Source organism: Thamnophis elegans, unplaced genomic scaffold (genome assembly GCF_009769535.1).
Source record: "Thamnophis elegans isolate rThaEle1 unplaced genomic scaffold, rThaEle1.pri scaffold_62_arrow_ctg1, whole genome shotgun sequence".
NCBI lineage: Eukaryota > Metazoa > Chordata > Lepidosauria > Squamata > Colubridae > Thamnophis > Thamnophis elegans.
Window position 1 is genome coordinate 609,178 of NW_022473900.1, and position 14,220 is coordinate 623,397.

Below are 14,220 nucleotides of genomic sequence, written 5' to 3' on the forward strand. Positions count from 1 at the left end.
CATCTTGGAAGACAGCGTTTATATCTTTGATACCCAAAGAAGATCAAGATACTACTCAACCCAAAAATTATAGACCTATTTCATTACTGAATGTAGATTATAAAATTTTTACTAAAATATTAGCAAATAGGTTAATGTTGGTCATTCAACAATTGATACATACGGACCAAACAGGTTTTATACAAGGGAGACAGATGAAAAGTAATGTTAGATTAATTATTAATGCATTAGAATATTTGGGAAAGAACAATCAGATCCCTGCTGCGTTTATATTTTTGGATGCTGAGAAGGCCTTTGATCGAGTTAACTGGCAATTTCTGCTGAAGATACTGCAAAAAATGCAGATAGGAGATAATTTTTTACAGTCAATTAAAGCAATATACCAACAGCAAACAGCACAAATTATAGTCAATGGAAGTTTAACAGACTCTTTTCAAATTGGAAAAGGTACAAGACAGGGCTGTCCTTTGTCCCCATTATTGTTTATTATAACTTTGGAAGTATTGTTGAACAAAATACGGGGCTTGGATGGTTTAAAAGGGATCAAGATTAGGCAGCAAGAATATAGAGTCCGCGCTTTTGCGGATGATTTGGTCATAATATTGGAACAACCGCAGGAATCCAGTATGGTTTTAATGAATACGATTATTCAATATGGTCAAGTGTCGGGTTTTAAAATAAACTTAGGAAAAACCAAAATATTAGCTATAAATATGAATATTAAACAAAAGGAAGAATTAGGAGTGATGCTAGGATGTGAGGTAGTTAAAAAAGTCAAATATCTTGGAGTTAACATTTTAACTTCAAATGGGAAATTATATAAGCATAATTATGAACCACTTTGGCATAGCATACAGACAGAGATGAAAAAATGGGAGAAATTGCACTTATCCTTGCTGGGTAGGATAGCGGCAGTGAAAATGAACATTTTACCAAAATTTTTATTTCTTTTCCAAATGTTACCTATACTTAAAAAAGATGCGAACCTTTTAGAATGGCAGAAGGGTATCAACAAATTTGTGTGGGCAGGAAAGAAGCCGAGGGTAAAGATGAAAATAATGCAAGATGTACGTGAGAGAGGAGGATTGAAACTACCTAATTTGAAACTATATTATGATGCAGTGGCATTATCTGCAATTAGTGATTGGACTCATTTAACCAATGATAGAATATTGAATATTGAGGGACACGATCTGGTATTTGGTTGGCATGCTTACCTGTTATTCAACAAAAAATTGGATAAGAATTTTAAAAGTCATATTTTAAGAAATGCTTTATTGCGGGTTTGGAAGAAATACCAATATAAATTAAATGACAAGATACCCATGTGGGCAATTCCTAGACACGCAATTGAAAATATGAATACAGCACAAAAACAGGACAGAATTACTTACAGACAGCTTCTTACCTCGGAAAGAGGGGTATTACAATTAAAATCTTTAGAGGTATTAAAAGAGGAGAAGGTAGTTCAAACATGGTTCCAGTATGGGCAATTACAGGCTAGGTGGAAAATAGATCAAAAAATTGGTTTTATCCAAGTTGAGGATAATCTGTTTAAACAAATAAGAGATCAAAGCTTAATGCATATAAAGAGGATATATAATGTATTAATACAGATGGATTCGGAAACAGAATTAGTTAAAGATTGTATGATAAAATGGGCTCAAAATATTGAGGAACCAATAATGTTGGATACATGGGAAAGAATCTGGGTAAGAAATGTGAAATTTACACAAGCTCAAAATCTGAGAGAAAATTTTTACAAGATGTTCTATAGATGGCATTTAGATCCTAAAAAGTTGGCTTCTATGTATCCGAATGTACAGCCTAAATGTTGGAGGTGTGGTTCTCTCGATGCTACATATTATCATATATGGTGGACCTGCCAAAAGGTTAAGGCATTTTGGATAAAAATATGGTGGGTCATGCAAAATGTTTTTAAAAGAAGGATAAAGTTTATTCCTCAGTTATTTTTACTAGGTATATGTACTGACTTTACAGTGGTAGAGACCAATTTGATTCTGCACCTGATAACTGCAGCAAGACTGTTGGTGGCGCAATATTGGAAGAAGGAAGACTTGCCTACAATCCAAGAATGGACATTGAAAGTAACAAACTTAGCCGAGATGGCTAAAATATCGGCATATCTCAAAGATCATTGAAATGAGATATATAAACGAGACTGGAAAAAATGGATTGACTATATACAAAATAAATACGGGACTAAGAAATTCCAGTTAGCCTATGCTTAAGATCAGAAATGATTTAAACTGTCAAAAGTCAGTTCAGTAAGAAGAAGCTAAGGTCAATCTAGAATGTCATTAATTTCTTAATTTCTTTTTTCTCAATAGATTTTAGACTGTGTTAGTTAAAAATCCATACCGTGTACGGGTTCTGGGAAGTCGGGGGGGGGAAGGAGGAGGGGGGGGTGGGGGGGTGGAGGGAGGGAGGGGCACACACAACAAAAAAAATGTACTTCAATGTCTTAATGATTGACAAATGATGACATATTTGTTTTTTTTTAAAGAAAAATAAAAAAGTTCTGTTTAAAAAAAAAAAAGATAAAAAGAGAAAAAATGAACAAAACAAGAAAAAAAAAGTAAAATAAATAAGAAGGCGACATATAATCCTGCATCTGCAACGTCATCGCCCTCAAACCAGGACTCAATAACAGCATACTAAGCATAGAAAAATCAAGCTCAACAACAAACCTATAGAGTAGGCAAGCAACGTTACTTATGATTCAAGAAACAATGATGAAGACACAAGAGACAATAACAAAAAATCATGAGGAGATTAGAAAAAACCATGAAGAAATCAAAACTGAGGTGGGAGAAGTGAAAGGTGAGATTAGAAGAATAGATGACAAACTAGGAAAAATACAAAATGAAATTACCAAGAACGAACAAAAAATCCAAAAAAGTAGAAACAAAGGTAGAACAATGGAGAGAAAAATGGAAAGAATAGAACAGAAGCTGTCCACAGTGAATAGGGATTTAGAAGAAAAAATAGTTTTCCTCGAGATGGAGAAGGCAGTTTTCTTTTTAGATTCCAAAACATAGTAGAAGATAAGGAAAAGGATTTAGGAAAGACAATTGCAGAAATTCTGGTACACATATTACAAAAAAAATCAACAAGATATATAAAGGAACATAGACCAAGTGTACCAAATTCATACAAATTACGCTAGACTCCCAAATTACAAAGACTCCCAAAAGAAATACACATACGATTTATAAAAAAAAATCAGTAAGGGATGAAGTATATAAGAAAGTGAGAGAAGAACAGATAACATACAAAGGAAGAGAAATACAAATTCTGAGACAAATACCAAGAAGAGTTAGAGATCAATTAATAAGATACAACATATTGTTCAGATGGCTCATTCCAGGGGGAATCATGATCACTTGGCAGGAAAAAAAAGTTCAAAATAAACACAATAGATAAGGCACACGAGTTTTTCGAACACCACTTCACAACTGAGGAAGAAGAAGAGAGTAGGGAGAAAGCAGAATGCAGAAGTCAAGAAGAGCAGCTAATAGAAGATAAGGAGGTAGAACAAGATGAAAAAGGAAACAAGAAAGAGAACAAATAGAACAAGAGGGCGCAAGAACAAGAATAGAGACAAGGACTATGAAAAAATTAAGTACTATATACAAATAGTGCAATGGAACAAGAAATTAAGACATAAAACAAACAATAAACCTTCTGTTCCAACCCACACAAGTCGTGGTCAAGAATAGACATGTTCTGTCTAGCTTGCTATCTTTACTATCGATTCCTGCTTGCATTTTCTGCATCATTTGTATAAGTGTTTCAAAATTGGCTTCCTTCTCTTTTTCCTGCTGGGACATCGTCTGTGTTGTCCTCTGGCCTCCTGCAGGTGAGGAGGCAGAGGTTGATGTAGAGCCAAAAGCAGCTGCTTTTCTACTCATAGCCAATTAGTATTAGAGGGTGGAGGGTTATAAGTATGGTGGATTAAGTACGTAAAGTACACAAAGGAGAGGAGGGAGAGATAAGAAAAGGGGGAAAAAAGAAAGGAAAAGAAAAGGGAGAAGGGAGAGAAAGGGAAAGGAAGAAAAAGGAACTTTTCTAACTATTTTGTTCAAAATTTAAATTGGATCATCTGTTGATGTCCAATTTCTTCAGAGAAGAAAGAAATGCAGTAAGAATACAAAAGAAGATGTGTGTGTGTGTGTGTGTGTGTGTGTGTAAAAATATAAAATAGTAAAAAAAAAAGGAGACATCCCCCCTCCAAAAAGGGAAGGAGAGGTGCTTCAGCTACAAGTGGGAAAAAGAAAAAGCAGAAAAAATGTAAATAGTCAAGGGGTCAAAAAGAATGATCCAAAGGTTAAAAAGAATAATCAAAACAGAAAAAAAAGTAAAAGATCAAAAAGTCAATAGTAATGATCAAAAAAGAAAAAATCAGTGTCGATGTCTCCACAGCAGATGATGTGAAAATGGTGTTGAGAGATGAAAGAATGCCAACAAGCTAAAACAAATGATTTTTTTCGGACTCTTTTTCCCCCCCCTAAGATAAAAGTCTTTCCAAGGTCACTCTCAGCTCTGCTGTTTTGTCTAGCAAGTTTCCAGCTGCGTAAATACGTAAATCAAATGCATTACAGGGGGGATTTTGATAACAAAGTTCAAGTCCACAAGATGGCAGTGTTAGCTTGTAATTTGTAGTTTACAGCTTGCTTTAGCCTGTTCCGTGGCATTTGTTAATTACTAATTGTTAAAATACATCAAAAAGGCTGAAAGGCAACGAAGAAAAACAAAAAAAAAAAGATCTGCAAGGCACTTTAAGTTTAAAATTCAGTGTCCCCATTAGATTCAAAGTTAAAAATATCGACAACAAAAAAGAGGAACACAAGAGGCCGATTTAAATTACAAGAAAGTCCAGCCCGGCTTCCAAAGATTAAAAAAAAAGAACAGAAAAATAAACTTCCAAATGGCAACATTTATCCCGCCGCTTTTCTCACTAGTCAGCCTTATTTTAAACTAAGTTTCCAAATTTAGAATGTTCTCTTTCCAACAAGAAAAAAAGATTTAAAACTCACACCAAACGACATGCTTATATCCACTCTCTCTCTCTGGGCTTTTGCAGTTGTAGTCAGCATCGGCTGATCCGGAAGTCACTGGATTAGGAGGGCTTTCCTTAGGTTCCCAGAGATTTTGCGAACATCTCTGGGACTACTGGAGTTCCCACCATGTCACTGTCTCTCCGGGACAGCTTAGATTCGAAACGAATCGTCCAAAATAACCCCGGTATAGATGGTCTCTCAGGAACTGCCTGAAAGTCCGTCTTCTCACTGCTAAGCCCCGCCTTCTTCTCAAATGGAGGTAATGGAACAACAAAATCAAAGCATAGTGCAAAAAGTCGATAATATGGAAGGAAAAGTAGAAAGTATACACAACTGGATGCTGAAATACGAAGACAGAATTCAAAAAATTGAAAATAAAATTCAAGGAGAGAAGGAAACCGAGAAGCTAGAGATCAGACTAAGTGATGTAGAAAGAGAGAGCAGTGGAATATTAAGATGGGAGATGGACAGGTCTGAATTTTTCTTAAGATTTCAAAATATAGAAGAAGAAAAAGGAGAGGACTTAGTTCAGATAATTTCAAATATTTTGATAGATGTTCTGGGGATGTCCCAGGACAAAATAATAGAAATTATTGATGAGACTTTTAGAGTATACACAAGATATGCAATGAGAAATGCTCTTCCAAGGGAAGTGCATGTAAGATTTACTAAGAAAACAATTAAATCACAAATTTTACAGAAATTGAGAGATAGAAAATTAGAATATAAAGGTAAGGAGATTGTAGTACTCAAACAAATTCCAAGAGAGGTGAGAGAGAGGAGAAGAGAATATCAATTTCTGACTAAAGTATTGATTAAAAAAAGGTGTTAACTACAGATGGCTCATACCGGAAGGTTTACTATGTACTTGGCAAGGACAAAGACACAGGATAGATACAACTGAGAAGGCAGAAGCTTTCTACGAAGAATACTTTAGAGAAATGGCTGAGAAAGCTGGGAAAGACGATTCAGCGGTACAAATACTGGAACCACCTGCAACCGCGACCAAAAAAATAGAAGGAGCAGTAGGTGGAAGTGAGAAAGAAGGGGCAACAGGGAATGGAAGCCGCAAAGAAAAACGAGAACCTAGATCTACTAGAACGATAAATCCTGTATATAAAGTATAAACATGGAAGAAAGAAAAATGATTACAATTAACATTAATGGACTTAATTCGGCAATTAAAAGGAAGAAAGTATTCCATAAATTAGAGAAATTACAACTTGACATAATTTGTCTGCAAGAAGTACATATTCAAAAGAAATATGAACATTTATTAACTCAACCAAAGCTTGGGAAAATGTTTTCATCATTGGCAAACTGCAAGAAAAGAGGAGTGGTCTTTTATATTAAAGGTAACATCCCAGCAAAAGTAGTCTACGCAGAGGAAGAGGGAAGAATTTTGATGGTGGAAATTATGGATACCAAAAAGACACTCCTAATTGGAATCTACGCACCCAATGAAAAACAAGATGAATTTTACAAAAAACTACACAAAAAAGTTTTGGAACTAGACTATGCTGATATTTGTATGATGGGAGACTTTAATGGCATTGTGAATCAAAATATGGACTATAAAACACATAAAACAAAAAAATTAAATAGGAAGCCTCTGCTGAAATCTTTTTTTAGGATGACAGATGAATTAAATCTAAAAGATATATGGAGAGAAAGAAATGCTAAAAAAGAACAATATACTTTCTACTCAAATAGACCTTCTTCATTCTCTAGAATAGATATGATATGGGTCTCAGCGGAGTTGAGCTCCAACAAAAAAGAAATTGAGATTGAAGCAAGTACCTGGGCGGACCACAATCCAATTTTAATTAAATGGAAAGGCCAAAGGGCAAGATCTAGATGGACACTAAATAACACTATATTGAAAGAAAAAGAGTTTGTACAAAAAATGGAAAAAGAGCTAGTCCTTTTCCTTAAAGAAAATAGGAAAGAAGATACGTCGTTGCAGAATCTCTGGGATACAATGAAGGCTGTTATCAGAGGTTTGACAATAGACTACACAAGGAAGAGAAACTCAAAGAAAAGACAAATGCATAACGCTCTAGACAATGTCTATAAAATACTTGAAAGAGAACTACAGAGAGCACCACAAAAAAAAAAAAAAGATGTTAAAATAAAAATGGACATAATTAAACACAAAATGGACCTATTAGAAAAGGAAGAACTGGCACAAAAAATTAGAGGTGCCAAACAGAATTATTTTGAAAATGCGAACAAGCCAGGCAGGTGGTTGGCATATAAGATGAAAAAAGAGAGAGAAACAAAGAAAATACTTCAACTAAGAGATAAACAAGGAGAAACTCAGTATGGAAACACTGAAAAAAAATATTATACAAGACTATTATGTTAAACTCTATGAACAAGAGAAGGTGGAGGAGGAACGAGTTAAAAAGTACCTACAAGATGCCAATCTCCCCCAGGTACCAGATGAAACTAGAACAATGTTAGAAAGTAAAATAACAATGATGGAGCTAACAAAGGCACTTAAAAAACAAAACAATGGGAAAGCTCCAGGACCAGATGGACTACCTGTGGAATTCTACAGAACATTTGAAGAAATATTGACCCTCCCACTCCTACAAGTCATGAATGAAGAGATGTCTGAGAGCCAAATACCAAAGTCATGGTCAGAAGCGTATATCACACTACTACCCAAGGAAGAGACTGATTTAACACAAATCAAGAATTATAGACCAATTTCTTTATTAAATTCAGACTACAAGCTATTTGCATCTATACTAGCTGAGAGACTTAAAAAATATTTAAATGGCTTCATCCATTCAGATCAAAATGGCTTTTTACCTAAAAGACAAATTAAAGACAATATGAGAATGATTTTGAATACCTTGGAATACTATGAGGCCCACCCAGAAAAACAATTGGCACTGATGTTCCTCGATGCGCAGAAGGCCTTTGACAATGTGAATTGGCAATTTATGTTTTTGCAACTGGAGCAGATGAATTTTGACAAGAAATTCACTCAAACTATAAGAATGATATACCAGAAACAAGCAGCAAAGATAATGGTAAATGGAGAACTAACAGATCTGATTGAAATAAAGAGAGGTACAAGACAAGGCTGCCCACTATCACCGCTACTCTTTGTCCTAACACTAGAGGTCTTAAATAGAAAGATCAGAGAAGAAGAAATAAGAGGAATGAAAATTAAGAGAGAAGAGTATAAATTGCAAGCGTTTGCAGACGACTTAGTCTTTATTCTTGAAGATCCATTAGAAACCGCACCCAAATTGCTAGAAAGAATAGAGGAATATGGAGAAGTAGCAGGCTTGAAAATAAACAAAGATAAAACAAAGATCATGACAAAGAATATCCCAGCAACACAAAAGGAAGAGTTGTCAGAAATGTTGCAGATTCAAAACACAAGTAAGGTTAAATATTTGAGGATATATCTATCACCTAGATGTAGCACTCTTAAAGAAGATAACGATACCAGATTAAAACGACAAATAGCAATCGACTTGGAGAAATGGGAAAACTTGCATTTATCAATGATGGGAAGAATCTCTACAATTAAAATGAACATTCTACCTAGAATTCTATATCTGTTTCAGACAATCCCAATCAGAATCGGTAAGGATTTTTTTCAAGATTTAAATAAAATAGTTTTGAAATTTATTTGGCAAGGGAAAAAAGCTAGAATAAAACTTAAATTACTACAAGATGTTAGATCAAGAGGAGGTTTTGGGTTACCTGATTGGGAGCTATACTATCAGGCAGCAAACCTGATGTGGATTAAGGAGTGAATATCATTAAAAAACTCTAGATTATTGAATGTAGAAGGTCACGACTTGCTGTTGGGATGGCATGCTTTCTTATGGTATAAGGGAACTAAATCACATGGTTATTTTAGAAGACATTACATAAGGGAGGCGTTGTTGCTAAACTGGGAAAAGGTTAAAAGATTACATTATTTAAAAATTCCAGTCTGGATATCAACAATTGAAGCATTTTCGTATCTGATAATATATAAAAAGGAACAAACAGTTAGATATACAGAATTATTGAATACAGAGGGTGAGCTCAAATCTAGTCAAGAGTTGAAGCAAGAAGGGATGGAAATGAACTGGTATTCATATGTACAGATACAATCTAGATATAATGAAGATAGAAAAACTAAAGGTCTTTATAACAAAATGACTGAGTTAGACAAAATTCTAACAGGTACTGATGAAAAAGTAATTAAAAAACTATATGGATATTTATTGGAGTTTAAATTGCATGAAGAACAAGTTAAAGAAACCATGATAGCTTGGGGAAAAAACTTTAGGTATGGGATTGATTTAGAGAATTGGCAGAAATTGTGGTCTCAAAATTACAAAATTACAATGTCTACTGCATATAGAGAAAACTTGTATAAGATGTTTTACAGGTGGCACCTACCCCCGACCAGAATCGCAAGAATGTTCAAGAATAAATCAGAAAAGTGTTGGAAATGTCACCAGATACCTGGCTCATACTACCACATGTGGTGGACTTGCACTGAAGCTAAAAGATACTGGACTAAAATCCACATGTGGTTGGAGAAAATGACATACAAACAAATAGACTTTAAACCAGAGGTCTTTTTATTGGGAATCATACCAGAAACCTACAACAAAGACTTAAAATATCTGATTGTAAATGTGTTAACAGCAGCCAGAATTGTATTTGCAAAAAACTGGAAAAACGAAACAATACCAAAAGAGGAAGAAGTTATCCGAAAAATAATGGACTGTGCCGAAATGAGTAAATTGAGATTTGAAATTAGAGAGCAAGAGGATGAACAATTTTATAAGATATGGGACTTGTTTTATCGGTGGCTAAGGGAAAAAAACTTTGGAAATGAAAAATGATACACTTATGCCTTAATTGAAAAAAGTAAATGATGATATAATTATGCTGTGAAATAATCTAACAATGATACAATGAAGTATTAATATAAGGTCTGGTGATATAATATATAAGGTTAAGAACTTACTATAATGATATTTCGCTGCTGATAAAGCAATTCTAATGGGGGAACAAATGAAAACTGGTATATATAGGCAGCGACGCCTTGTTGAAAAATGAAGGAATAAGATCTCTGTTTGAAGGTATGAAATGCAATGTTAACAATGAATAGAAGTATACTTTCTGGGGGAAAATAATGCTAATGTTAACTGAATATATATTGTAGAATGAAAATGAGGCCTTTAGTTATATTAGATGAAATATCTGAGATGGTAAATATTATTTGAAGATGCAGATGTTAAAACAACTGTAACCAAACGACATGCTGCATGTGATGATGGTTTCCCCCCCCTTCTTTTTTGGACTTTTTTGTCCTTTTTGTCTTTTTTGTCCTTTTTGGCTTCCCCCTCCTTCCCCCCCCTTCTTTTTTTTTAAACCCTAGCTTATTGTGGTGTTTATTAAATATACAACAGAGAGATATGGGATGTATAAACGTAGTAGGGATGCACCTGTGATCAAATGACATATTGTATGTGATGATGGGGTTCCCCACCCCTTTTTTTTCTTCTCCTTTTCCCATTGTTGTCTATGTAATAAAAAATAAAAAATAAACATGCAAAAAAAAAAGAATAGACATGTTCTGGATGACACTGGGATTGAGAAGAGATATAGAGGAGATTGGAATAATGACTAATATCTGGGCAGACCACAATCCAATAAAAGTAGCATGGAAAGGACAGGGAAAAAAAGAGATGGAAAATTAACCAAAGAATATTGAAAGATAATGAATACATAACAATGATAGAAAAAGAAATTAAACTCTTCTACAAAGTAAACAAAAAAGAAGAAACATCATTACAAAACTTGTGGGGTACAACAAAGGCATTCATTAGAGGACTGACAATAACATATTTGGCAAAGAAAAACAAAGAAAAGAAACAAAAATGAGAAATATTAGAGAAAGAACTTTAAAAAAATTGGAAGTAGGCCAAAAAGATCCACAAAAAAACAAAAAGAAAAGAAAAGAAAGCACTAATAAAACACATATTGAATTTGATGATACAAGAGGAGATGGCCCAGAAAATTAAAATAGCTAAAAACTAAATGAAATGATCCACTCAGATCAAAATGTTTTTTTTAAAGAAATGACAACTGAAAAATAACATGAGAATAATTATGAATACATTAAGATATTATGAAGAACACCCAGGGAAACAAGTTGCACTGCTTTTTTTAGACTCCCAAAAGGCTTTTGACCATCTGAATTGGTAATTTATCATTACACAACTAAAAATCATGAAATTTGAAGAAAAATTTGTAAAGATGATTGAGACCAGTGGTGGGTTTCAAAAATTGTTGGAACCTAGTCTGTGGGTGTGGCTTCCTTTGTGGGAGTGGCTTGCCACCCACGTGCCGCCCATGTGACTGGATATGAAATTATGAATTAGTACTTAGGTCAGTCCAAGTAGCTATTCAGAAACTCTGGCATTGAAGCATGCAAGTCTTAAAGCTGTCAAGTTACAAAATCCTCGCGCCCCTAACCCTTTAGGAAAAAACCCCCGGGGGTCTTCAAACCTGACAGCTTTAAGACTTGTGGACTTCAACTCCCAGAATTCCTTCACCAGTCATGTTGCAGCGACGTCATCTGCATGGATCTACTCCATCTTCAGTTTTTTCACAGGGGGCAGGGCTGCCGCTGAAGATGCCGACGACACTTGTCAGAACCACCTTAAATTACCTCACACACAGCACTGGCAGGCATAAGAATATGAAGTAAACTTGTTTTTTAAAAAGCATCTTTGGTTTGTGTTAAAACAACTTCAACACACGCAATGTTCTGATTGCACCACAAACGCAGTAGTCATCCTTACCTTTCACAGAGGCACTGAGTTTTATAAATATGAGCATGATAGTGTAGAATAATCATATCCAAGGACCTTTTCTCTTATCCCCAGTCATGAAATTCGGGTGGTTTTTTTTTTTTACTTTTTTCTTTTAAGAAAGAAGCGTTTTTCATTATTAGGCCCCATTGTCTTTAAAGAAGCCAACAGCTGCCAAGAGTCAAATGAAAAACAGAGTGGAAAAATGGGGCCTAACAAGGGGAATGAAAATAACGAGACAAAAGTAGAGAAAGGGCTTTTCTAAATAATTACTACCAACTGAGAAGAGATAGTATGTCAGGTGCAATCATTTTCCTAGGGAGGACTTCCATCCTTAAATAGAAGTGGGCAAAAAGATACCACCCAGGAACATGTACAAACTGAAAAAGAAGCAACAGAGGGGATAAAGAAAGAGAGAAATGTAGTTGCTTCTTGGAGAAGATGGGTAAACTTGGTAAGCCCCCTTTGTGGGCAGCCAGTCCTTGCCACTTGTGCCCAATGCTGCAGCTGAGGTGAAACCCTAAAGCCCCTGCTGCCACTGGAAACCTGCTGCTGCCTCCTCCTCCTCCAACAGCACTGCCGGATTTGCTGCCCGACGCTGCGGCTCAGGTGAAACCACCAAAGCTCCCGCCGGCACCCCCGCCCATGGCAGTGACGCTTTCCCCTCCACTCGGAGCACCTGAGCTGGGCCCCGCGTTACCCCTGCCCCCACCTCCTCCTCCTCCGCTGTGCTTTTGAGAAGCCATGAGGCTTTTTTTCCTGCTCCCGCCCCCTCCGCCACCTTCCTACTGGCTCCCGTGGCCTCATGGCTCCTCTAAAGCATGATGGAGGAGGAGGGGGGAGGGATAATGCGGGGCCCAGCTCAGGTGCTCCGAGAAGATGGGGAGGTTTCGCTGCCATGGGCGGGGGTGCCAGTGGGAGCTTTGGCGGCTTCGCCTCAGCCGCAGTGTCGGGCGGCAAATCCGGCAGTGCTGTTGGAGGAGGAGGAGGAGTAGGAGTTTCAGTTTCAGTTTCAGTTTTGGTTTATTTGAGGAGGTGGCAGCAGATATTCCGATGATGGCGGGGGCTTTGGGGCTTCACCTTGGCCGCAGCTCTGGGTGCAAGTGGCTAGGCCTGGCCAGCCACAAAGGATCTCCCCGGGCTTGCTTTGCTGAAAATAGGGCGACTGGCGCTAGTTTGAGATGGGAAAAATAAACACATAGCTATTTCCAAAGGCATCAAATTAAAAATACCTTACTGCAAACATGGTTAAAAATTTAAAGAAAGCATTATAATCAAATTCCAATTTAGCTATCAACTATGGAAGCACTAGTCTACCCAAATGTATTACATATAAATAAAATAATAAGATATGAAGATTTATTGGACAATCAGGTGAAACTAAAAACAAGACAAGAATTAAAAAATGAGGGAATAGATATAGAATGGTGGCAGTATATGCAGATACAGACTAGGTATGAGAAGGATCTAAAAATAGATGGATTTTACAAAGAACCACATGAACTAGACAAAATTTTACAGGGGACTGAAGAAAAACTGATCAAAAAAATATACCATTATTTATTACAATTCAAAATGGAAGAAGTAGTGAAAGAGACCATGATAACATGGGCAACAAACTTTGGATAGAAGAATTAGCGCAGCCTGTGGGAAATAAATTACAAGCTAACAATGGCAATGGCATACAGGGAACATTTGTACAAAATGTTATACAGATGGCACCTACCACCAGCAAGAATAGCAAAAATCTTTCCAGAATATTCACCTGAGTGTTGGAAATGTAGCCAGGCACACGGAACTTTTTATCATATGTAGTGGACATGTACAACAGCAAAAAAAGATTGGATAAAAATAAAAAACTGGTTGGAAGATATAATTACACAACCAATAGAATTAAAACCGGAATTATTTGTATTAGGAACAAATACAGGGAACTATGAGAAAAAAATCAAATATCTACTACTACATGTAATAACGGCAGCAAGAATCATATCCGCACAGAACTGGAAGACCAAAAATACACCAACAGAAGAAAACATGATAAAAAAGTACTAGAATGCACCAAAATGGACAGACTCATAAAAGAAATAAAAGAGAAAGAAGAATCCGAGTACTATTCAGTATGGAACTTATGGTACAAATGGCTAGAGGAAAGATGCAAAGAATAAGAAAGCAATAAAGGGAGGAAAAAAGATTAAGAAATCAGAAAATAATCATAAAACCACAGAATTAGCAAGAGGGGGAAATGTAAAGAAGATTATATATAAAATGGTAAATATAATAAACAA